General features: G+C 44.3%; 1 long non-coding RNA gene across 1 annotated transcript; it reads right to left on the reverse strand.

The window, feature by feature from the left end:
• Positions 1-3,617: 3,617 nt before the first annotated feature.
• LOC139328026 (uncharacterized) lies at positions 3,618-23,797 on the reverse strand. Its single transcript, XR_011601690.1, has 3 exons — positions 23,676-23,797; positions 11,245-11,394; positions 3,618-3,998 (listed from the first exon to the last, which is right to left on the reverse strand). It is a non-coding gene; the product is annotated as an uncharacterized lncRNA (long non-coding RNA).
• Between the last annotated feature and the right edge of the window lie 1,917 nt (positions 23,798-25,714).

Raw genomic sequence — 25,714 nt, forward strand, 5'->3', positions numbered from 1 at the left:
TGCGACACTGCTGGGTGCTCTCTGTGTCTGCTCACTGGATATCAGGCACCCAGGGATCCTCAGAAGCAGCATTACCAGTTAATGCACCTCAGAAGAGAGCATCTGCACTTAAGACAATTATACCACAGATGGGTGTGTGTGTGTGTGTGTGTGTGTGTGTGTGTGTGTGTGTGTGTGTGTGTGTGTGTGTGTGTGTGTGTGTATGAGGGGGAGACAAAGAGAAAAAGAGTGAGGGAGACAGACAGAGAGGATGATGGGAAAATAGAGGGAAGCAGAGCTTCTATGTCTTTGCGTAAAATACGATCTGCGATTCATTCCCCTCTGAACCAAAATCCGTTTTTCCTCACCTCTCTTCTGGGCTCAAAACCACGTTTGAGGTTTATTTTCGGGACCTTGCAGTCGCACCTTTTTTTTGCAGCAAAGTCAGCAGCGCACGCACACATCTTTCCTGGCTATCTCATTTTTTTGAAGAATCTGCTGTCTTTTAAGGCAGGTGCACACTCGCATCTTCAGTCGCACCAATTCTTTCCAGAGGCCCGAAGTGGAAAAACCACCTTTGACGCAACGGCTGTGAACTTGGTTTTCAAGACGAAGAACTGGTCCAAAAAGTCGGCTTCTGAGAGTCGTCTGACCTATTCTTGGCAAGAATTATATAATGTCTGCAAAGTAAGTGGGTGGTGTAGTGAGGAATGTTCAGGTGAAGAACAGAATATCAGCACTATACAAGTTGTTTGAGAGACGAGTGTCTGAACTATGAACTTAAATGAGGCCGTGTGCAGGATAGGTGCGGTTTACAAGTGGGAGGACTCATGAAACTCCGTAGCAGTGTGCTGTCGAGGTGTCGATGTAAACATAGCTGCATGAGCCCACAAACAAGGTGGCATCTTGTTGCATCAAAATACTGCCCTACCTCTGAGTCTTAGCTGAATATGAGCCTTACGTCAATCAGACCTTGTAGCCAGTTCTCTTTTATCAACGCAGCTTGGAGAGCCATTAAAGTCAGCAAGATGGTTAGCTATGTTTGGTTATCTGTGAAGGTGGCATTTCTTGATCATAAGATAAGTCAGATGTATCAGTGATGTTTTAGCCAATACTTTGTCAAAACAGCCAACACTGTCGCTCCTGTATGTCAGTGAAAGCTGTGAATTCCAATATGGCTGCCAGAGGGTGTGTTATATAACCTGAAAGGTCTCTAGCAGGATTATTAGTGCCAAATATTATATTCAGTGCATTCTGGTTGCAAAGTTTGTTCCACTCAGCTGTCCCATGTGTCAGCAGCACCTTTTCCCCTCCAGGGGACAGCAGGACTGACGCTGACAGATTGGACCCCCCATATGGCAGGCAGTCCGATCCTGCGATGAATGAACTGCCGGCTACTCTGACCTCCGCCTGCACCGAGCACGCACTGAACATGTGCTGCTGCTGGATGGGAAGAGCTCAGCGGGGGGTTGACTCCTTCCCCTCTCCCTTCCCTCCATTCCTCCCGCTCCGACTTTCAACGTTTTCTCTCCTCTCCGCCGGAGTCAGCGGTCCATCTCGCACCACAGATTGCCTGTGACAGCCGAGCTATTTCAAGTCCGGGGTTTGAGCTAAATTGGAGTGAGCAATACCACCTGTGCCTGCTGAAGGGCTGCTCTGGTTCGCGTTGTTGCTCCGCAGAGAGGGAGGAGAGGGGTGGCTGGATGGCGGGATGGGGAGGGCAAGGGGGGGGGCAAAAAAGCTGCTACCTGCAACCATCAAAGCCTCTGTTTCACATGCAATCTGCCCAGCTGGCTCCCCTGTGAGGAGGGGTGAGCTCAGAGCAGAGCTGGATGTTTGCTGCTCTCTCACTTCCATCCTCTTTATTCCTCTCTCCCTCATGCTCTGCTCCCCACCTTGCTCTCTCTACAGGTGCGTTTCTTCCTCTCTCTGCTCTCGCTCTTTCTCTTGCCACCTCTTCTTCCCACCTCCCTGTCTCCTCATGTATCCGCCTCTCACATTTTCCCCTCCTCACACTTTTCCAACCCTCTCCACTTCCCTTTCCACGACAGTCGTGGAGGAAACGTGGTAGCTCTTTGGTTGTGGATGGAAAAAATGGGAAAGCTGTGACGACCCACATCTGCAAACAGACCAATCAGAATACAGCGTGGAATGACGTCACATTGTTATCACGCGGTATGTAGGGGAATTTAGTCTACCCCTGCACAAACCTCAGTATTAGGCTGGGACCACCACTTTAAGCAGAACTCATTCCTCAGCATCCACCACTCGTCTCCTCGCTGCATTCTCTCTTTTACAGGGGATGAAGGTTGTCGCGTTCTAGCCTGCGGCACTATTTTTAGGCACAGTTTTGCACTCGAGGTTGATTTTTAACTGTTTAAAGTCATATATTCACCCTTGATTATTTTTTTAGCTTTGCGTTTTAGGATTACACGTCCGCTCAGGGGCTGCCAAAAAAACGCTCCGTTCATCTTACGCTTATGTAACACGTCAAAAACCTTTTGTGGAACCTCTAAAATGCGTGGCAGCCAAATCGAAACAACCTTTGGTTGTATTTACATCATTAAAATGCATATCATGTCAATCAAATATCAATACATTAGTCTTTTATGAGAATTTTGAGCATGAAAATGATGAAATCTATTCCATGCATTACCTTCTAAGGCTCCGATTAGAAGTACACCAAAGCTTTCAGCTGAACTGAGAAATACTTCCTGTCCTATGCTAAGACAGATAAGCATCAGCTTGTAAATGTTTACTGTAATATAGAAAAACTGTGACCATCATTTGGCAGGATCCATTGTAATGATTTACTGTTCTCGCACAAGCTGAGCACATTTCTGTGGATTGTTGAGGTGCTGCCGTTGAAATAAGAGATTCACAACAGCAAGAATTCGACCCATGCTTGAAGCCATGCGATAATTAAACTCAGACAGACCAATATTGAGCTAAAAATGGTTTCAGCTGAACAAGGCAGAAGTAAATTTTGGTGTATTTTTTATTGGCATTTTGATTTGTCAGCGTTCCAAAGCCCAGTAGGCATTTACTAAAGTGCTGCACCGAGTCGGACCATTAATCATTACAAACTCATACATGAAAAGTGTTCAAACCAACACAACTTTATTTTTCAATTCAACATCCCAGAGTTTATAAAAAGCCTGAATTTGAGTCTTGGAGTCATCACATGACCTACTGTAATGTGATAGCAGGTGGTCATGTGTGGGGTAAGCTGTGAGTCCTGTGGGAATAAGCAGGAAATGCTGCTGAAAACCCTCAAAATTCAGTTAGAGGACTTTTGAGCTGAGATTTTTTGTTACACACATTGTTGCAAAAGGTCAAAAAAGTATATAAAAGTATAAAGTATAAGTACAAAAAATACTCTATAAAACTGGTATTTGTGACTAAATGAGGTCAAACCAAAGTTATAAAGAGATTTCAATATTATTAAGCGTTTAACACTCAAAAACCAGCTGTCATCGGACTCTCATTTAAAATGTTGCCGCATCCTGATTGGAGCTGATTGTCACATCACCTGTTCCCAACTGAGCCCCGCCCACTTCGAACCTGTAAGGAGAGAGGGGAGAAAAAAAAATCTGAAGTAAAATAAGCAAAACTGTTTGAGAAACGTGAGCGTTGGTGCAGGATAGCATCACTTATGGTGAGAAGCTGATTGAGAAAATAAGTTTTCAGGTCCTTTAGTTCAAAATGTATTTTAACGCTTAAATATGTTTGCAGCTATTCATACAAGTTCAACACCGCTGTCACAGATGTGCAGCCAGAAATGTCCCCTGTAGGTGGAATTAGCACACGTCTTTGCTCCTTTGGTCCTCCATGTTGGCTGATGAGAGCGAACTGAGAGGAGGCTGGGACTCCATCCTCCACCCTCCTCCTGGGCAGGATACAGTAGGCATCATTTAGTGGAGAGAGCGGTGGAAACGGTGTGGGGGTTAGCCATGAGGTCGCCACACTTACTGCACGGCCGAGCTCATTTCCACTGCTGTCCACAGCCCGGGCTTCCCCTCCGAGAGAGACACAGAGAGAGAGGTGCAGCCGGTGAAATGGCTCATTCACTTTCTGATCACAACCCGCCACTCTCCCCCTCACACACTCAAACCGACACACTCGCTGCCTTCACCGCGTGGTTATTTGCTATTTTCGGCCCTCGCTCCCTCGATGTCATGAAATACTTCCTCGGATTTGACGGTTTGTGATCGGCATTACTAAAGCACGCTCGCCAGATTTCATTAAAAATAAACTTGTGTTTTAAAGCTATCAGTGCATCGTGCATCCCAGAGTCAAAATGTGGACAAACTAATATATTTTTATATTTTGAGCGGACTTAAACCAGCAGAAGAAACCCAGTATACAGGCAGCCAGTATCACAATCATGCTAATCCCTTTCTCAAACTAATCTGATAAGTACAGCTAATGATATTTCAAAGAGTAGCTTGTGCCAAAACGGGCTATAGCTGTCACACACAAGCTTGAATGTTTTTCCACTTACACACACACACACACACACACACACACACACACACACACACACACACACACACACACACACTAGGATTTATGTGCAGGCACCCCAGAAGGTACGGCAGTGCTGAACCAATCCGCTTTTGTTGGCTTGTACCTCTGCCAACTCTCACTATGAAGACGTCTCAATCAGCCAAACGGTCAAATACCTTCGCTGCACGGCGTGTAATACATTTACTTACGTTTTAAGCATTTAGCTAATGCTGCATGCTGTACGGGGCCTGAGCTCATTCGCTGTGAGCTCAACAGCACAGAGTGGCAGAAAGTGGCCAAGTTTGCCGTCAAGCAAAACTAAATTGTCACAATGTGACGTCATGGGGTCCAAAAACACGGAGCAATGGCAGATTTGGAAACTTTAGAAGACTTCCTGCAGCAGCTACAGGTTCACAGGATGTCTCGCAGGCCATCAAATAAACACCTGTTCAGCCTCAGAATGCCTGCTGGGATTGTTTGAAGCCTCTGCACTTTGACGAAAGATGAGACAAAATATTAAAGTTACACAAAAGAGGTAAAAAAAAAAAAAAAAAGATGAAATGTTTGTTTCTGTTGAATACCACCAGATAAACCATCCTCTGCTGCTTGCAGAGGAAGGTACACCTGCAGGTTAGTTTCAGATTTTTTTTTTATTTGACATTTGACAATTCTGCAAAACCCACAGTGCATTCAATAATTCCTTCTTTTAACCTCCACTGCAGTGCAGTGTCTCCACACAGATTTCAGTCCTGGTAGATTTGGCACTTGTGGTTACTGGTAGTAGCAGCAAATGTGATTCAGTACGAGAGGTCACATAATTCTGGAGGCAGCCAAACAAAGTCCAAACTACGATAAGAAGTCAGGCAATAATTGGACTTTCAGTCTGCGAGCAGCCGTGATTTGAGTCTGCAGGGCACAGTGAAACTGAAAAGGAGTTCTTCATCTACCAGCTCACCGGGGCTGCTCCTTCTTCTTCCATTACTATTTAAATGTCTTTAATTTGAAGCTGCAGCAGTAGTAGGAAATGTTTGCTTTAGCAGTAACTTAATACAGCAGTTTTTTCCAGCAACATCAGGTTACTGCAAATATTTAAATTCTGCAATACTTCATCAGCGGGCCATAGTCTCAATCACTCTTATGTTAACTCATGCTTTAATACTGTTAGTTGTACAAAATGTTGCATGCATGCAAGCTGCAAAGCATCTAGATATCATTAACAATCCACAACACATCGTGACCCAATGATGTTTTAGTTTGGTGAAACAACCCCTCAGTGTTATAGAAACACACACTGGGTGAAACGAGCCGTTTGTCTTGGCTTTGATTGCACCCTGACCTCCACACCCTGACTTTCTGCTCTGCTGCATCAGGGCTCACCGCTTCTTGAGGTGCAGAATTGGCCAGTGTGGACTTCATTCCTGGGGATTCTGGGCTGGATGAAAGGGATTTTTCCAGGCATCACATCCAGACAAATGTTGTGTTAACACACTCACCACAACAATACCATTTTATGTGGTGGCCTAGCCATCACAAACTGATGTCATTCCATGTAAAGGCTTCAGTTCAGGCAAATTTTGGGCCCCCATTCCCTTCCCTCTCCATCTCTCCATGTAAAACATCCTCCTCCAGACACGTAATTCTGTTAATTCCAGGAATCAGTTTCCATAAATCCCTCCAGTTGTTCCCTGTTCACAATCTATTTGTGCGAGGAGGATTTGGCCGGGCGACTTTCATCTGTGCTCGTTCCATTTGGTTGCAAATAGCACAACAGTTGCTGCAGCATATTTTGGGGAAGTGTTTTATTTCTTTAAATCTTTGCAGATTCCAAACAAATGGAGCCAGAGTATCGGAGTGGTGTGAATCAAAGTGTAAAATATAAATATACACTCGAGGACCAAAAAAAAAAGCTTGTATTGATACCAAGACTGGCCCATTTCATTGCATTCCTTATGCATTTTCTTGAAGCGTGCATTTGTTTTGAAGACGTTCTGGACTTCCAGAGACCAGTTTCTACTCTCAGAGCTAAAAATCGCTCTTGCTCTGATTCTTAACTTGTCTCCGATACGTTTTCCCACTTGGGCACCAAGTGGCTCATCCAGGGATCAATACCACCACACACCACAGCCCTGTACTCACTCTCCAGCCTGGCAGTAAGGGATTGCAGGGAGCCGGTGGGTCAATGGCCGGGTCCCGGTTGGTTCATGGGCGTTCGTTAAAGAGCGGTCGACACGGAGTTAACGGTGTCAGCCCCGATACTCCCGCCGGGGCCGCTCTCTTCCTAATGACCAGCCAATCAATAGCCGTCTGCCCTCAGCACTGACCAATGAAATTGACATCTTATGTTGACACATCGTACCGGAGGGGACGTGGAAGGTTTTGTCGAGCTACAAGTCCAATCTCATTTATGGATGTGTGGCTGCGGTGGTGGAAGTACATGATAGTGCTGGTTTTATGATGATGGTAATGAAGTATTATCGACTCATTGGTTGGATATGTACAGTTTGCGTGCAGGGTTAAAGAGTGATTAAAACAGGAAAGGAAGAAGACAGTGGCATATATTCAGTTGTTTTTGTGGCAAAATGAGATATTGAACATGTCCAATTTGAAAAGGTGTTTTTTTGAGTAATTCTGGAAGGTTTCTGTGAGCAGAAACAAACACTACGATGCCACTCTGCATCAGCTTTTTGCACTTTTGTTTCTGTGACAAATTCACCTGTGTCTCTGCTGGTGAACTTGTTTTTTTTTTTCCCTCTTTTCTCTTTTGGGGTGAGATATTTTTATCAGCTCCATGGGGTTTCTTTCTCTCAACCGCACAGTGTGTATTTCTGCCTCCCTGTCTCTCTGCTTTTGTCAGCTTTTGGCATTTGCAAATAAACCAAAAATATTTGTGTGTAAATGAGGCCAGGAGCTGTTTGAAAGTAGTTATCATTGGGAAACAGCCCAGTCTTGTGACACCGCCATCCATCGCCGCGTGCTGCATCATGGTTTTGTTGTGTTTGTGCGAGCGAAGGGACAGGAAGTGGACGAGTTGTGGAGATGAAAGGGGATTCAGGCCACGTGGCAGCGGCCACACTGGAGCCTCAGTCCTCTGTGTCTGTCGCTGAGTCGCCCCGTCGGTCCATCTGTCCAGGCGCCCTCAAAGGGACGTTTGTCCCGCCACAAGGGTCATTCAGAACGCGCACACACATACAGATGAGGACAGAAAGAAGCACACCCTCTTCTGACTGGACAAATGGACACTCGGTGACTCTGAGAGAGGCACTTCAGGTCCACTTTAATCGCCGCAGACAATGAAAGTAGAGGACTTTGTTTTTAAGACTTAACTGCGTAACGTAGAAACACTTAAAGGACAAAACAGACATAGAGCAAAGCTTCTGTCATTCTGCTTTTATTATCATTAAATGAGACAAGCATGAACATGCAGTATTCGCTGTTTTGCAGTCAAGTGTCTTTCAAAAGTCCATTATTTTTTCTGACAATGTCAAGGAAATGCATTGCCACGGTCCTGTGAAAACCATCATCTCCAAAAGGTAGTCCTTCCATAAGCTATGAAAAACAGCCCCATTTTTAGCTTTGTGAAGAAGCATTTTGATATAATCTGATAAGCATTTAAATGCTTTCATTAGTAGATTCATTCTCTCAATCAAGAGAGGAATTTTATCTGTGACCACTTATCCTCCAGTTTATTTGGTAAATTCAGAACCACCATATTCAGAGATATGTGGTTTTAACTGGACGGCGATGACCTGTAATACGTCAGAAAACATTTGTACTGCTTTAGGTTCTACAGTCCGACAATGCTCTACAAACAGACAGAAGAAAACAGCAATAAAAACGATGCTTTTCTCAACGAGTTTGGAATGAAAAACCTCCACATTTTATGCATAAGATCCTTCAAATACAGCACGAGTGTGTGATTTGACATCATGACACAGTTGCAAAACTCCACATTTACCTTGCTTTTGATGTATTCATGCTCAGTACAACACTCTTCACATGGCGTAAGGTTAATAAAAATGGTGTGCATGATGTGGAAAATTTCCAGTTACATAAACTCCTAAGTCCCACCTCAGATGTGCAAAAATACCTTACGAAACAGTATGAGGAACTGGCGATAGAGTATTTTCAGTAGGAGACGTGACAATGTGACATCATGCTGTGGGGAAATGAGCACGAGCAGAGATATGTTTAAAAAAAAAATAAATAAAAAAGAAGAAATTCTACCGGCTCTATCCCTGAGCTTCACTGACAAAAATGTCTTTAGGTGGTGAGGATTATGGATTAATCTATAATAACTAGTGAAGGAAAAGAGAAAGGAAGGAAAAAACAGTCTCCCGAGCCCCGAGTCTGCCATACCACCGTGAGAAATACTGCCTCATCATCTAATGTTTGCACTAATATTCCCAAATTATATCGTTTAGACCTGTATCAGCGCTGGAGAATTAATCATCGTTTCTCTGACACTGCCCGTCCCCAGAGTTCATTAAATAAACTCCACCCCCCCCCCCCCTTAATTTCTACAACTTGTGGAGATTTTTTTTTTCTTTTTTGGTCCCCTCGCCCAACCCCACCCCTCCATTCCTTGATAATCTGTTTATCCGTAAGTGTCACATTACATTTGCAAAGCAGCTGGGGGGACCACTGCCATCTTGTATGGAGGGGCTTGAGTGTGATTACCCGGCCTCATATTTGGCGCGCACTCAGACTTGTCAAATCCTTTGATCTGAACTGTCTTCATAATCACTTCAGAAAGTCTTCCTGAGAGCGTGAGGGCTTTACAAATGTGCTTCCCACTATCACAGGGCTGCACTCTTTATTCCCTCAGTGTGTGTGTGTGTGTGTTTTCTGATTCTATGTTTAAGTTTCTACTTTTGTATACATGTGGGATTGGCTCTTTCCCTGTCTTCTTCTGTGTGTTTTTGTGTGTTTTCTGTCCTTCTATTGGGAAACAATAACTTGATATATACATATATTTAGTTTTGTCTCATCAGCTTCATTGATTTTTGTAAATATCTGCTTATTCTGTCGGGACAGGAGCAACTAAAGACTGGGAAAGATGTGGAACGCTCCAAAACACCTGTTTGGAATATTCCACAGATAATCAGGCTCATTGGTAACAGGTGATAGCATCCTGGAAAGGCTCAGTCGCTCTAAAGCGAGGATGGAGCGAGGTTCACCACTTTGTGAATACGTGATTGGATAAAGGATGTTAATGAATGAGCTCAGGATCACTTAGTTGTTGCCTGTAAGGGAACAGAACAGCAGACTAACCCTAACCCAATTCTACACCTCATACTACTACTGTGTACTACAGTTAGCATGCTTGCACTCCTATTAGCAGCTATCTTTGTTACGATGCAAAACAATCATGTTTCTCCAGGATTTGATGCTTTTTGTTTTTCTGGCTGAATATCTTTTGCAGCGGACCGTGTGCAGAGTCACTTCCTGTTTATTTGTTGCGTTATATTTACTCCTTACTGTTTGATTTGAGGGTCTGGATTCTGTAATTTACGCTCAATAATGTAAAGTGCCCTTAAAAATTCCCACGATGCAACACGTGTACGCTGCGGTCTTTCTGCCAATCCAACACTCCAAAGTGGCACGTTTTACAGATGTGTAAATGTCAGCGATGGCGTAAACTGATGATCATCCACAAGCATCTTAAATCTTAATTTCCTGCTCGCTGTAGATTGAATCGCTGAGCGTCAATCAGGCACAACTGCTGTGGAGCCGCCACCTGCGCATAGCTTCTCTAACGATGGTGTCACTGAGTCCATTGCATTGTGGGATTTACACCAACAGCAACTTTTATTGTTTTTTTAGTTTGCGTACTGATATATACTATAGTAGTACTATAGTATACTTGTATTTATTTTTACATGATGGTCTTACAACTTTTACTTAAGCATATTTGTCACAGTAGCAAGTGACATCGTCAACATGTCCGATACAAGGACCCTGAAACTGAAGCAGCTAAATGGAACTCGGCCATCCTTACTTTTATCATTTCCCTGCTGTGGCATGTCAAAATATCTGGATGGAGTATTTTTACACTGCGGTATTAGTGTATCTCTTTTCTCTTTGCACATTATTGCACCTGTTAGGGCGGGACCAATTCCACCTGTTTTATTCAACCTTATGAGCTTGTTGACACATGTTGGGACACATTTCATCCAGTCTGTCCTCTCACTCTTTCTCTTGTCCTCATCACTTCAGTTCAAGTAAGATTTAGTGGCAGGACGATTGAAATATGCTGCCAGAGACGTGAGGGCTCTCATTAGCTGTATGTAGCTGCACGTCTCCCTCTGTATTCGAGCACTGGTGGCGTTGCAGCATATTTTTAATATCCTGCTCCTGCTGTCTCTCCCTCTGTCTCCTCGGTCAGACCTGAAGCCCTCTCCCTCCTTCCCTTCCTCCCCATGCAGCGGATGGGTGGATGGATGGAGGCCGAAGCGGCAAGGGTGGCGACGGCGGCAGGGAGGTGAGGGGGTGTAAAAGGAGCGCCCCCGCCCCCTTTCGTTCTGCGCTTCAACAATAGCATTTGCATATTTTTATACTCTGTCTCTCGCCCTCTCTCTCTCTCTCTCTCTCTCTCAAAGAAAACAGCCTGAAGCGTGAATACTCCAGCAGCGGGCGTGCAGAGGAAAACGGAAGCTGGGGAGACGGCGTGTCCGCTTTTGCTGGGGGAGAGAGACCGTACACACACACACACACACACACACACACACAGAGACGCACACAAGCTAAGGCCCTTACCTCCAGAGGTTGTGCATCAGGAGGAGGATGGGGGGACAAGGAGGGGTGTCATAGGAGGACCAAAGTTTGGTGTGTGTGTGTGTGTGTGTGTGTGTGTGTGTGTGTGTGTGTGTGTGTGTGTGTGTGTGTTGCCAGGGGACCGTGGCTCTCCTGAAAGAGGAAGAGACAAAGAGAAAAACAGACATTTGAGTCATATGTTGCACTCTTAAAAAAGAAAATGGTGAAAGTGTGTTCACGTGTTACACTGACAATATGCAAAACCAGTGAAGCATAGTCATTCAGTGCATTTGAAAGGTGCTTGTATTTGAGATACTTGTACTTGAACATGAGTATTTCCATTTGTACTTTTGTACTTTAACAGCTAAGTCACCTTACAAATTAAGATTTTACGCACAAATCACAATATGCTTGAAAAATATGACTTCAGTAAATAAAAATCAGCTCCACCTCAACCAGCTACAACAATAAAATACCACTTACAGCTTCAGTACTAATAATCACATTATATGATATGAAGTAATGGAACACTCTCAATACTTTTACTTGTGCTTACATGCTTGTACTTTTGCTGGTAATGGAGTATTTTTACAGTACTTCACTGAAATACAGGATCTGAATACTTCTTCCACCACTGATTACTTCATGCTTCTATGACACTCCACCTCAATTTTGTACTTTTTCCACTTTATCTACCAGCTTTACTACTAGTTACTTACAATTTTACATAGAAAACACGGAGAATGCTTCATTATTATAACCGAATTGTGTGGTAATTGTTTGTCTTTTGAATTATTTATCTGACTCAGCATATATTTTTGCGATGTAGTGCATCCAGGGTGCTCTTGCATGTTGTTCTTTTTCGGTGTTTCCATTCTGGTCCTTTTTAATCAGAGCCCAGATTGACCTTAAGGTAGTGTCGGACAACTTTGCTCTGACGGTTCGACCGGGCCGAGTGCACCTGAGTGTGTTTGTGTCTGCTCCGTGTCTGATGAAGATTCTCAGGATAGAAACGCTGCTCTATCAAATGTCATTTACCGGCTGCTATCAGCTCTACCTGACTTCTGCATTCAGCTTGTTGCTTGATCCGGCTCCTACAAACAGTGCATACAGCGTTTCTGAGCGTGCATCAATACAATAATCTTGTATCTCATAGATAGACTGAAGGATTACATGTTCTTTCTTTGGATTAAGAAAACTCTTCGACTTCTTACACCAAATAATTACATTTCCAAACAGAACTGGTCACTTTTGACACTTAAAATCACAATCTGTGGCATTTCCACGTGGTTTGCACAAGGTTCACTTTGTCCCAAAACTGATTTCAGCAAATATTTGTTGACGCCCCCACCACTGCCTGTCGTTCAGCCTATAGCGAGTTCATGAAAGCTCTCCCATTTGCTGGTCCAAACACTCTGCATCTGGCAAGTCTTTACTGGGAACATGATGTGTTTTCAGTTTGTATGGAGTCACCAGAAGAAGAAGAACAGGGTACTTAGCATAAGCAGCAATGGCCCTGCTAGCTGAGAAGAGATGCAGCTAAGAAACTCAAATGTCAACAACAGAAAGTGGATGTAAGAGGACGAAACAGTGCCGCCCACACTGGTTGATTGACAGGTGCAGTAACACAGCAGTGAGCCAGAGAGATGGTGACAAATGTTTGAAATGAACTGATTATCTTTCTGAGTTTTCACCAGAGCCGCTTTGTTTCCAGAGCATGTGAGCGGCCATTTTCCTCAAGCCTTGCTTCCAGAAACTTCCTGAAAGACATGAAACTAATTGGAGAAAGCGGAGCAACTGAGAGAAACTTTTTCATTTGAAGAAAAATAACCACTGCCTAGCCCCTAACCCCTAAACCCTAACCCTGAAGCCTCATTGACTTCAGGGCAGCCCAGTGGCCAGAATAAATCTTGGCACCGTACATCTCTGCAAACCACAGATATAATAAAACTTAGGGTTAAGAAAAGGTCACAGTTTGGCTAAAATGCCAGCTTTGGTTGCCACGAATACGCCCGGAAAATCAGCTGATACACGTCACTTTGATACCTGTTGTAGGAACGTTGATATGATACGTACAGAACTGAACATGTCTGTGGTTTGCAGGAACGTGCCATGCCAACATTTTATTGTGGCAACTTGGCTGCTGAAGGGTGTGAATCTGCTTGTGAATAAAGATAAAGTTAATACTGGAGCTGTCAGTCACCCCAATTGAGTAAAAATCTGAGCTTTGCAAAAAAAAAAATGAGTGCAATTCCTTGCGCAGCGGCAAGAATGACTGCTGCCTTAACCTTGAGATCAGCTGTTTCCTCAAACATCTTGCGTACGAGCAGACCTTTAAACATCAGAATATGGATCACAGCTCTGACACAGACTCCCGCGGGTGCAGTTTTTTCCAGAAGAGGACTCAAAGACATCCAGCCAGATTACTGGAAGAACAGAGCGGCGTTACGTAACAGTGTCATTCCGAGTTTGAGCTGCAGAACACACAGGTTGGGTAAATGTAGGCTGAGTTTCTGTGGCAGATACTGACGATGTATTGAGACGTGTGTTAGTCATTGTCGGGAGGATTTGTGTTTGTGGACCGCTAATCCGAAAGGTCTACGACAAACACAGCCACGCACACCAGGGAGGACTGATTTAAAACACCATCGCTCGCACAGTCGCCAACCACAGGCGGAACCGCTGAGAATTGGCCATGCTTTGCTAAGCTTTCGTCTCACACCTACAATCTGAAGGTTACAGTCTGAGAACAAGACGCACAGCGCTGTGCAGAGGAGAGAACGGCGCGCTGCGTGTAATTTCATTTTACATGACACCCTGCATTATCTCAAGTTCAGTCATACAAAGGAGGCGTCCCTGTGGAAGACCTTGATTTGGAGGTTGTAGGAACATAATACAAGCTTTCAGTCTTTTTTTTTCCTATTGTGACAATGAAGACATCCACATGAGCAGCGATACTGTTTGAGGCGATATATATTAATACCAGCATGTGTGGTGCCATATGCTGCCTTGAAAAGTAGCAAAAAAAAAAAAAAAAAGTGTTTTGTCCCGAATTGACGGCACATGACGTTTGTAATGTGACACTACCTTTCAGGCAGTGTGAAAAATCCCCGAAAAAAAAATATCAAGACAGAAAAACCTGTTCGAATCCTCAGAAGGCCAGATTTTAATGTGATCCTGCTCGGCTGAAAACAAATCCTGGTGTTCGTCTTTGAAGCAGCCAATGGAGACGCGCGCGCACGTGTGCACTTCCGCGGCGCTCGTGTTCACACACACAGTCGACGTCGCTTCCTGGAACGACGAACTGACAGAGCACGACCAAAAGCCAAAAGCTGAGAGGGATATTTGACTTGACAGTCCATGCTGAGGCAATTTTCCAACATGGTTGAACAACAAAGTTCTATTGTGTTCTCATCTGTGCTGCATTGTTTAACTCTCCTCTAACTACCCATCATTTATACAAGCTAAAGACTCCCCTTTCAAAGTGAAAACCCAGCTCCGAAACAAAAACACAGGAAAGAGGTTAGTAGTGTAAGAGTCCCCCTCCAGTCCTGTGACACACACTGTTTCCTCGCCTGGTTTGCAGTCTGCACTGAGGCCTGCTGGTGAGTAATGTGTGGTGGGTGTGAGCTCAGAGGGGTCGGCGGCCAGCGAGCAATCCCCTCAAAGCCGCTTTTGTGATGCTGCTGGCTTGAATGCTCGCGCCAGGCCTGGACGAAGAAGCAGGGAGGAGATGTGGCGGCGGTGGTGGTGGTGGTGGTGGTTGCGGGGGGGAGGGGCTAGCAGCAGCTCTGTGAAGCAGGGAAGAGACAGTGTGCCTTTAAGTGTGGCCAATCAGACTACCAGTGTGGGCTTTGCAGTCGACACACATCCAGAAAACATGTCTGGAGTCTCTGTAAAGTTGAAATTTTATCAAGTTCTGTGAGCACGAAGGAAGTGCAACAGCATACTTTCTAGTTTAAAATATGCAATGATTGCATGAACTAATGAGAAAGGGAGTGAATTTGTAGAGGTCCTGCAAAGCAATGCATTAGCAAAGCAATGATAGTGATAGCATGTTCATTTCTCTCTAAATAAATTTGTAATAAAAACTGATGACCAAATAAAATCAAAAGAGCTCAAAAAAGAGGGGTTCAGGGTTTTAAAAAATTTTGTTTTGAACATGCACTTAAGTAACTGGGGTAGCAAGATGCCAATTGACTAATTTCCACAGGGAGGGTTTTGAGAGTTCTCCTCGAGTCTTAACTCCATCAGGGGGAACTTCTCACTGAGGTCGAGTGCAGGTGTGTGTGGACACGAAAGCTCACAAAGGTATGCTCGGGTCAGAGCGTGGAGTCCCGATGTGCATCTCAAATATGCGTGGCTCGATGAGCAACAATCAAAGTTAAAGGCGTATGAATAATTCAAAACTCAAGAGCGAACAAACAACAATCGTCAGATTTTTCTCCTGCTGACGCTAAATCCTGATTGGTGCACAGAAGTATGTGACTTTTTCTAAACATGCCCCACTTACTTCAAACTCAGGCAGAACACTGAAAAAAAACTAAAATACAGAAACGTTTCTTGTTAAACTCTTAAAAGATTAGAGGATATTTGTGTGTTTGTGTCAGATTGAATTGCTAATAGGAAGAAGCTTGTTGAGAAAATAGGTTTTGTCTGGACCAAGGGCCTACTAGAGGACTTTTTGGTGCATATTGGCACAAAAATATGCTAGAACCAGAGCTCAGGGTGCTTTAGCATAGGACAAACCTTAAAATAAACTGCAAGTAATGCAAAATGGCTAGAAACAGGGATTGTTACATCAAATTCAAGATGAAAACAAAATCCAGAATTGACTCAAGATCATTGAATCTGAATGAGGGAGCAAAAGTTCAGCATGTAGAATCATAATGGGCTTTTTATACCCGCAGCCACCCATGCTGAATACCTCCAACATGGCCGACAGAGGGTGAATTGCATCACCTAAATGCCCTGCATGTTTGTCGCTTCCAGTTTCCCCGTTCTGTATGTGTGTATGCAAGAGCTGTAAGCCCAGGGAGGGGAAGAGGGAGAGTCATTTGGAGGAAGATGTATGTAAACCCATTTCCAAACAAATGGGCCTGACTGCACGGCAACAGGGAGAGGTGCCATAAGCGTCCGGCGTGCATAATGCCCGCATGAATCAAGACTTCCCGGGTGCTGAACGTGACCACACAAGCTCGTGTATGAATAGCACATGTCAGCCGTGGCCGCATATCATCAACAACAGTCGGCGACCCCAACAGCAAGGCCCCCGTCCTGAAGTTGGGAGCCACTGATCATTATTATAGACGCCGTGAAGCCGCAGCTAGCTAGCCACGCTCAGCCAGTCGTACATGTTTACTCAGTGTGTGTGATGGAGATGCAGAGCGATATAATATATGCAAAACCTGCAACGCCTAATGCAGGGGTCTTAAAGCGTGGCCTGAGGACAAACAGGGGCCCTGCGGAGGCTTTTAAAGGACCATGAAAATGTGTTTGCAAGTTTTAGCTCCTTCCCAAATTAAGCTTCAGGCTTTTGCTGACTTTCCCTTCAAATATGTGGTGTATTGTTTGAGTTCTGGATGTATTTTTCCAACTCTTGCAAGCAGCCATTGGTTTCCATTCATTTGTATCCAATATGGAAGTCAATTAGCACACTTTTGAAACAAGCGAAATCACGTTACCGTGTTTGAGTGTTCTGAATGCATTTCCCCTATTGCTCCAGGCAGCCATTGGTTTCCATTCATTTCTGTGCCGTCTGAAAATCGATTAGCATTAGCTTAAAACTTGCTGTAGTTCATAATCCGTGACAGTGAACATTAAGCCTGCATTCATTTTTCGTCTGCACTGCTTTACCTCTTAACATTTACATACAGTGTCTGTGAATAGGTCAGAAAATCAGTCAAAATCGATGTCTGTCTCGGACAAATATGTATTAAAATCTGCAAAACTGTGCAACATACTTTTTGAAATGGCCATTAAAGTCAAACGCATACATGTATACATCATACAGGAATGACTGGAAGCTAATGGATGCCTGGGGTGGTGGGAGAAATACTTTGAAAACACAGCAGCGTGATTTGCTATGACTAAAATTGCAAGAAATTTGTCATGCATGGGCAAAAGAGTTGCTCAAGAATTCATCATAATAATCCACCTAAAACATAATGATCTTTTAAGGGATGAACAGCAATGAGCATACAAGCAGTTAGCCTACATTTGCACACAAACTCCTAAATATTACAACTTTCTAAATGCTGATTTTGGAATTTACTCCACTTCATGCTCGCATCCTCTAACCTGCACTGGTCCCATTAGAGCTGCAAATTTTCTGCTCATTTGGTAAGCATCATGCATCATCAGACGAACGCCGATACGTGATGGCGAACAGTTTCGTGCTGTCTGTCTCTGCGTATGCATCACACCTGCACCTCGACACATGCACTGCATATACTGTACAAACACATGCACACACAGGCTGGATAAACTTGGCAGCTTTGTAGGGATACTGTGTGCACACTCACAGACACACTGGATGCTATAGAAGCCAAATGTGCAGCTTTCTGTGGAATATTCCTCTGGTACACACATTTAGTGCATGTATTACACCATACAGGCAGGCTGCCTTTACCCTGAGAGGCCTGGCTCTGAGTCAGGACCCCGCCAGCAACTCCAGCTAACCCTGGTACCCCCTAGCATACATGGCAGCAACAGTATGTGTGTGCAAGCATGTTTCTACAAATGTGTTTGCATGCATCTCTGTGTGTGTTTGTGTGTGTGTTTTTGGGGTGGCAGGTTTGCCTCCAACGCCACACAACGAGGCCATCATTTATCCCTGATTGGGACCAAGGCAGCAGCGTTGAATTTGCGCTACAACGCGGCGCCCATAAAGACCGAGAGACGACATTTCCTCCCCATTTCCCTCATGAATATCAAAGACGGAGGTACTGCCACCGCCACCACCACAGCACATAAGGAAAAATTACAGCCCTATTATTTTATTTGCATTACCTATAATAGGCAGCATATTGGGTGGTGTATTTATTGCCTTATCAGCACCGGCTTGGCTGTAAACATTTGCTGATTTATTAGCCACGCAGGCTTTGCCCAAACATCACACGTAATTACTCAGCAAACAGTGCAAAGACGGTATCGGGCATTTTTGTTGTTTTTACCGCTTTGTGGGTTTGCGATGGATTGACCAGACTTAGCGGAGAGAAAGCGGGCAGCTTTGGTGTTGGAGGTTGACGCGTCTATTACAGATGGGGGATCTTAGAGGCTAGTTTTCCTGCTGCTGGCCCGGACCCAGACATGCCTACAGCTTCGACAGGGAATCAGAGAACGGCTGTTATTTGTACAGCTCTATATCCAGAGTCACTCCTGTTGGGGATGTGGTTAGTGTTGTTTTTTCTCTACCTGAGCGCCCGCTTCCATCCAATTATGTTGTTTGTCTTCTCAAAGGCCTCAATACCTCTAGCTTTGCACCCCCCCACCCTCCCCTCTCTCTCTACTCTTCCGCACACACCGTTCCACAAAGTTAGATAGAACTAGATCCATTAAGTTGGTGAAATGAGCAAAAAAAAAAAAAAAAAGAGAGAGAGAGGGTTACCCTAGATGCGCCCGTTCTTCTGTTATCCAATTTTACTGGGATTTGGAGTGATTTGCGCCTGGCTCCCCGAGGGAAATAAATACTTTGATTAATGTAATCCTGGGCAGGGAGGTGCCACAAACCCCCCCTCTATCCTCAGGGAACGCCACTGTTGAACAAACAAAAACAAAAAGCAGCGACTATGGAGAGACATGCACAGCGGCTGCAAACCAGGCTGCTGCAGCAACCAGACTTCTATAGATTTGATTTCCTGCGGATTTAGTTTATTTATTAATTACTCTGCTTAATAACACAATATCATTCTTGATTAGCATGTGTAATACAGTCTAATAGAATAGAAAAATACCAGCGTGTCCGTCCACTGATTTGCATACACAATAATGCTGTTTTGATGCTGCTGCTGGAGGTGGGGGTGTTTAGGCATGTGTGTCCATGCTGATGTGTTTTACATCTGTGTGTGTGTGTGTGTGTGTGTGTGTGTGTGTGTGTGTGTGTGTGTGTGTGTGTGTGTGTGTGTGTGTGTGTGTGTGTGTGTGTGTTTGTGTGTGAAGGAGAGAGTTACAGAGAGAGAGAGAGAGAAAGAGAGAGAGAGAGAGGGATGTGCCGAGACTGTGAGGCAACCAGCACCCAATGTGCAATGGGTGGAGGGATGATGGTGGGGGTGGGGTGAAGCTGAAGACTGACAGACAAAGTACCCAAACACACATACACACACACTCTCACACACACACACACACACACACACACACACACACACACACACACACACACACACACACACCTCTCTCCTCTCTCTCCTCCGCCCCTCTGACTCTGAGAAAGCTGCACTTCATCTTATCTTTGCCGATCTGTCCTCCGTCACTCACCTCCTCACTAGCCGGCACTAGTGGGTCTTTTTTCTGTGTGTGTGTGCAACTGCATTCAGACCAGGCCATGCCAGCCCCCCCCCCCCCCCCCCCCCCCCCCCCCCAGACACACACACAAAAAAACTAACCCCAATGCAACTTTTGACCTTTCTTCTCCAATTAATTCACACCTCACGTATATTCCTGACGCCACCACGTTCAAATAAAATTACAAATTTCAATCTGTTGCTTGTTCCCAAATAAAAAATTAATTAATTTTTTACCTAATTGAAACACTTTTCCTGTGCTGAAACATTTACCTTCATTGGAAAAAAAAAAAAAAAAAAAGAAAGAAAGAAAAATTAATTCAATACCAAAACACACACTAAAAGAAATCGCTAATAAAAAGCACACATGTTGCAGACGCCCTGTCCTCTAAACTTAACCTATTTTAGGCCCAATTATGACACCCTTATTGATTTCCAATCCACGATCAATACCAACTGTGCTGATACATGTCTGATGGTGAAATGAGCACTGAGCACCACTGGAGAGCCCTGTGATAACACTAAACATATAATCTTTACCTGCATGTCAGCCCATTTGCAAGCGCTATAGGTCCACAGCGCTGCACGTCTTAATGCAGGGCAATTACTAACCCCACGCAATGCAATAAGAGGTGTATATGACTCCATACTGGCCTTTATTAATAGAATATTAATAAAGAGCCTCTGTCTCGTTTGAATGGGTCAAGAAAAAAATCCCATTCGTGTCTGAAATTGAAGGCATGTTTAATGCTTACACTGGTATTCAGTGTAGCCCATTTAATTAACGGTATAGTAGCTACATTATCATTAAGTGCTCCAAGTTGGATTCGGCTTTAAATCAACGTTTGGCCCTGACGTGAGACACACTCAACGTATGTCGTTTCAGATTAGTGACTGGACCAAGGGGAAGAAAATAAATTATGGAGCCCATAGGCAACTTAAGTGGGCCATAATTAAAACGGCAAGAATTGCGTCAGTTTAATCTGAATATTGTAAGCAGGGGCTGCGGCGGAGGCACCTGCGCCGGCTGCGCACACCTTTCTGCGGCTCACATAAATCCGCTCGTCAGGTGTCATACTGTAAATTCATGGCGGCTGCAGAAAGTGATGAGACTGTGAGGATGTTTTATGAGGGAGGAAGATTAGAGTCATGTTGAACTGGTTTCTTGTTCACATTAGACGTTCTCATCCAACTTTTGAATATGATTATATCCGATCATCTTTTTTTGAATTAACTCACCTTTAAAACACTCCCTCGTCACCTCACCCGATTAGTATTATTATTATTATAAATTCAGATGTGTGTATCAGTGCAGCTCGTGGTGTGTTTCCATTCAGAGAAATCCATGAAAGCATCTTGATGAATTAGACAATCTGCTCCTGCAGGAATAAATAAACGGCCTCCTGCTACCAATAACCGTCACTGTACAGCATGACAGAATGGGTGCATAATGCAGAGTAATAACGCACAGGGCTGCTTTGATGCTTTGTTGCTGCTGCTGGTTTTAGTGGCGTTGCTGGTGGCGATGATGACGATGATGAAGAGGAACGCCGTAGAGTGCCGGTCAAGCGATGCGGAGAGCAAATGCACCAATTCCCGGGATGATTCATGAGTCCTGCCCAGCCCTCATTTGCTAATAATTCTTAAAGTCACCGGTTAGTCATACGTTTCCACACAGACCTGCTGGCTCAGACTTATGGCTTATAGGCTCCTGCAGATGGCGACTGGCTTAAAACAGCGTGCAGGGCCTATCTAATCACACACTGTTTTGCATACCAACGAGGGCTGTCATTGATAGGCCTGGACTGATCGATACAAGCAGGTTTTCTTCATGCAGTTGCTGATGCTGATGGAGTAGAATACGTGGGGAAAGAATAAAACAAGTGCGGGTCTAGCCTGCAATAAAATAGGGTGGGATATCTTTAAAAACTGGATAATTAAATTAAGGTGGTTTAATTGCCTCTGGGATTGAGGGATGAGCCAGAATATAGTCTGAGCCCTCATTTTATTTGCCTGTTTAGCCAGAGTCAGTGTTATTATTTATGAAACAGCTGATGTGCCGCCTCGGTGTGTGACATTGTTTTTCCCTCACTGACCCTCGGAAATCTGTCCCCGTCCAGTCATTTCCTCCGCTGATATCTTAATTACCAATCGTGTCATCCGGCCATCACTTCGTGTCTGTTCTGGAGACCATAAAATGACAGAACGCACCTTACGTCAAGGACCTTTGATTCAGCCAATCAGCTCAGCAGAGAAGAGTGTGTCAAACAAATAAATTAATAAATAATTAACATAAAATTATTTAGAAATGCGACATAAAATGGGCTTTTTTTTTTTTTTTTTTTTTTTTGCAGTGTAAGCTTTTTGCATCATGAATGAGCGCGACACCTGGCGGCAGTAATGATTTTTTTTTTTTTTTTTTTTCATTAATGATCGAGCCAACAATGACTCCCAAAATCTGTTTCACCTCAAACCCCTGACTCCAGCTACCACATCCTGCAGCAGGCGCCACATGGAGGCTTCCAGTGATGCTCAGAGGGAACGAATTTCTCCTAACTCCGTTCACAGGGTGTCAAAAATGATCATAATTAGCAAGTGCGTCAAAGCTGTGCGTCAACGTTTGGCTACTTTTCCATTACGCACCACATAATGAACGCTTCTGCTTATTTAAAACATCGCGATAACTTGCAACCAAGTCATGATTTGGCTCAATCAAACCAAAAGTGCCTTAAATATTTCTTTATTTATTGACGCTGTCAGTTTTTTTGTAAGACGCATGATGAAACCCGACGCGTAAAGCAGATATGATCAATATTCGTTGATAATTGTGCCAAAAAAAATCAGAAAATGGCCGTAAAAGCAAACGAACAACTTGTTTTTCAGATGGAGTGGTGTCGTTACAGTAACGCGTTACCGCCCCAGCACCGGTGCTGCTGGCCCGGGACACCGAGCCTCTTTTCATCTCGACTCCAGTGCACAAACATACAGCTTAATGCGACTAGTGTTTCCCCCCTTTTATGGGGCTCACCATGGCTACCAAGTGCGGGGCTCAGCAATGCGCTCCCCATCAATGAAGGAAAAGGAGTTAACCCGTGAGAAAAAAAATAACCCTCTAAAAAGAAAAAAGGAAAAAAAATCGCGAAAACCAAACGACTTGTCCCCACATTCAGGTTAACGTGAATCCTCCTGGACTTTGAAAGTTAAGACAGACACTGAAGCGATTGTCTATGAACCAGACCTCCTTTAAAAATATGCTGCTTTTTAGTTTGAGTTTTCGCTCCTTCATTCGCTCCTTGAACGTCCCCAACACCCAAACAGAAAAAAATACAGCACAAACCGCTCGGCACTCATTACAATCACAGGCTTTTTAGAAGCTGTCTGAGTCGATGGGTGCAGCTAAGCACCGACAAGCTGCTGCGTGTAAACTTTAAACAAACTTTGCAGCAGCAAGATCGATTTATATTAAACGATTTCATATTGCACTTGCCTACGCGGTCCCTCTGGAGGATTCAAACGAGGGGTCTCTCTCTCCGCTCCCTCTCTCTCTCTCTCTCCCTGCTTAAAATGTGATTGATTGCACTTTTCTCCGGTGGACATTCAGTACAAAACAGCACAGCCTATCCATCTGCCCGCTATTTATATAAAAGGCGCAAAAAAGGGAGAGTCTGGGGCGCAAAAGCAAACAGCGGCGAGCGTATTGATTTTTACGCATCCAGTGGGGAAAAAAGACGCATTTGCGATTGGTTTTAAATATAAGTTACAGGGAACATGAGTGCAAATTGGGCTCAGAAGTAGGCTGAAATATCACTTAAAGCAACGAGCAGTCTATGAGGAAGCACATCATAGGCACAGTGCAGCAATGCGCGACAAGGCGATAAAGTCGAACATTCCTCAAGCGTAAAAAGAAATCCGCATAGATGATTGTTGACTTACCTCGTGTCCAAGAAAAGGGAAATAGCTTCACATTGTTCACATGGCGCCTGTAAATGGTTATCTCCCCTTCCGACGACTCGCTGCTCCCTAAGATTTTCTTTCCTCTGCCTCAACTGAGCAGGAGCACTCCTCGGCTCCCGCTATTATTTTCACTAAAATATATGAAAATTTATGCAAATGAAAATCAGCACTAACTGTTCGTCTCTTGTTATACTTGGGGATGATTTTTTTTTTCCTCTCCCCCCTTTCTTTCTTTCTTTCTTTCTTTCTTTTTTTCTCCTTTTTTTTTTTTTTTTTTTTTTTTTGCATACAAAATAAATGAACTCCCCCAGCAGGGAACTTGGGGACCTTTTTATAATAAGCAAATAAATAATAAACACATCATATATCAGAGAGGGCTGTTTTTTTATGGGCGCACGGTGATTTCGCGCAGCATTTCTGATTTTGATTCCTTTTATATACATGTTATGTATATATATATATATATATATTTTTTCCTCATTTTCAGGGGGTTATCATGCGTAAGGAGCCCTCTTCTCAGTACCCTTGGTGTCACGTTTCTGCTGGCCGCCTGAGACGCCCTTTCAAAGCGTGCAGTGCGGATTGAACAGCAGTAATTTGGAGCGAAATCCTCACTGTATATTAATGAATGGAGGGCCCCATGGTTCTGGCCCCTAGCCTGCCTATTCAATGTAAACAAATCCACGAGGCTCCCTCGGTTTTGAGCCCAGTCCAAATTAAATCTACTGGGATGAAAAGAAGAAGAAGAAGAAGAAGAAGAAGAAGAAGAAGAAGAAGAAGAAGAAGAAGAAGAAGAAGAAGAGGGGTGGGGAGGTGGGTGGGTGGAGGGCACTGGCATGGAGTACACAACTCCTCCACTGCTTTATATTTGCCCTTAAATCCCTTTTGCAATGAAATCTGTGCGCCATCTTTGAGTTGGGGAGCTTATGATGTTTGGGGTTAAGGCATGACATGCAGTTCTGACCTTTAGACAAAATACAGTTAATCCTGTCAGGAAATCACCTGCCACGCGCTTTGTTTTGGCCAGGTGGACTCAACAGGCTGCAGGCACCCTAACCCAGGCAACGGCCTCAGTGGGACCTGTGTCTGGGGCTTATTACCACCCATGGGTGCGTTCATATAGGCGCATGGGTCCCCCGCACTAACAAAGGCCCATTCATCTCCGGGGTAATGTGGTCACCTTGAGGGATGGTGCGCATTTTAAGGGCCATATCGATGGATGTGTTTTCTCTTTCCTTAAGCGGACGCTTCCAGCACCGCCACCCTGCACGCACGAACCCCCAAGGACTGCTCAATTTGCCCTTGTTTTGGTTGCCACTTTCTCTTTCACTGTGCCTCGGTGAGGTCGCCTGTACGCGGGCGTTTCCGCATGGAAGCGTCCCCGCAACCTTTGTGCGTTAACTCCTGCGGAGCCGCGGCGCAGGGCTGCGCTCGGCTCTCGGCCGCTGCGCCTTTTTCTGCACTCCAATCGTGACATGTACACTTCCTCCCTCTGCTGTGTTGTACATACGTGCTGCTGCTCTGGGGTTGAGGGGGCAGTGTCAGGTTTTTGTATTAACAATCACGAGCCTGACGGAGGTTTCCTACTTTTATATGCTCATAAACAATTAAGTCGAGCTGGCAAAAAAAAAAAAAAAAAAAACATTTTTGAAACGCTAATCTGGCCATTTTAACACACAGTGCACGTCATCTCGCATTGTAGGTTAATATAACAAGATAAAGCGTTGCACCATTTAGTGAACCTTTTTCTTCTTCTTTTTTTAAATTCATTAAGTCTCTCCCGTGTTTTTCATGGGTGGCCCAGAGGGAATTAAACCCCTAACCGTGGCAGTATGGAGGCCTTATTCTGTTACACAATCAGTTCAGGCTAGCAGATAATTATAATTGTTACCAATAGATCTTATAGTGTCAAACGCGCGCGTGCAGGTTTTGAATAAACTCTCGGGCCTTGCATTCATCCTGGATGTGTTTGCAACCAGAATAACAGATAATAAGACCACTTATGTACAGTTGTTTAA

Source organism: Chaetodon trifascialis, chromosome 24 (genome assembly GCF_039877785.1).
Source record: "Chaetodon trifascialis isolate fChaTrf1 chromosome 24, fChaTrf1.hap1, whole genome shotgun sequence".
Taxonomy (NCBI): Eukaryota; Metazoa; Chordata; class Actinopteri; order Chaetodontiformes; family Chaetodontidae; genus Chaetodon; species Chaetodon trifascialis.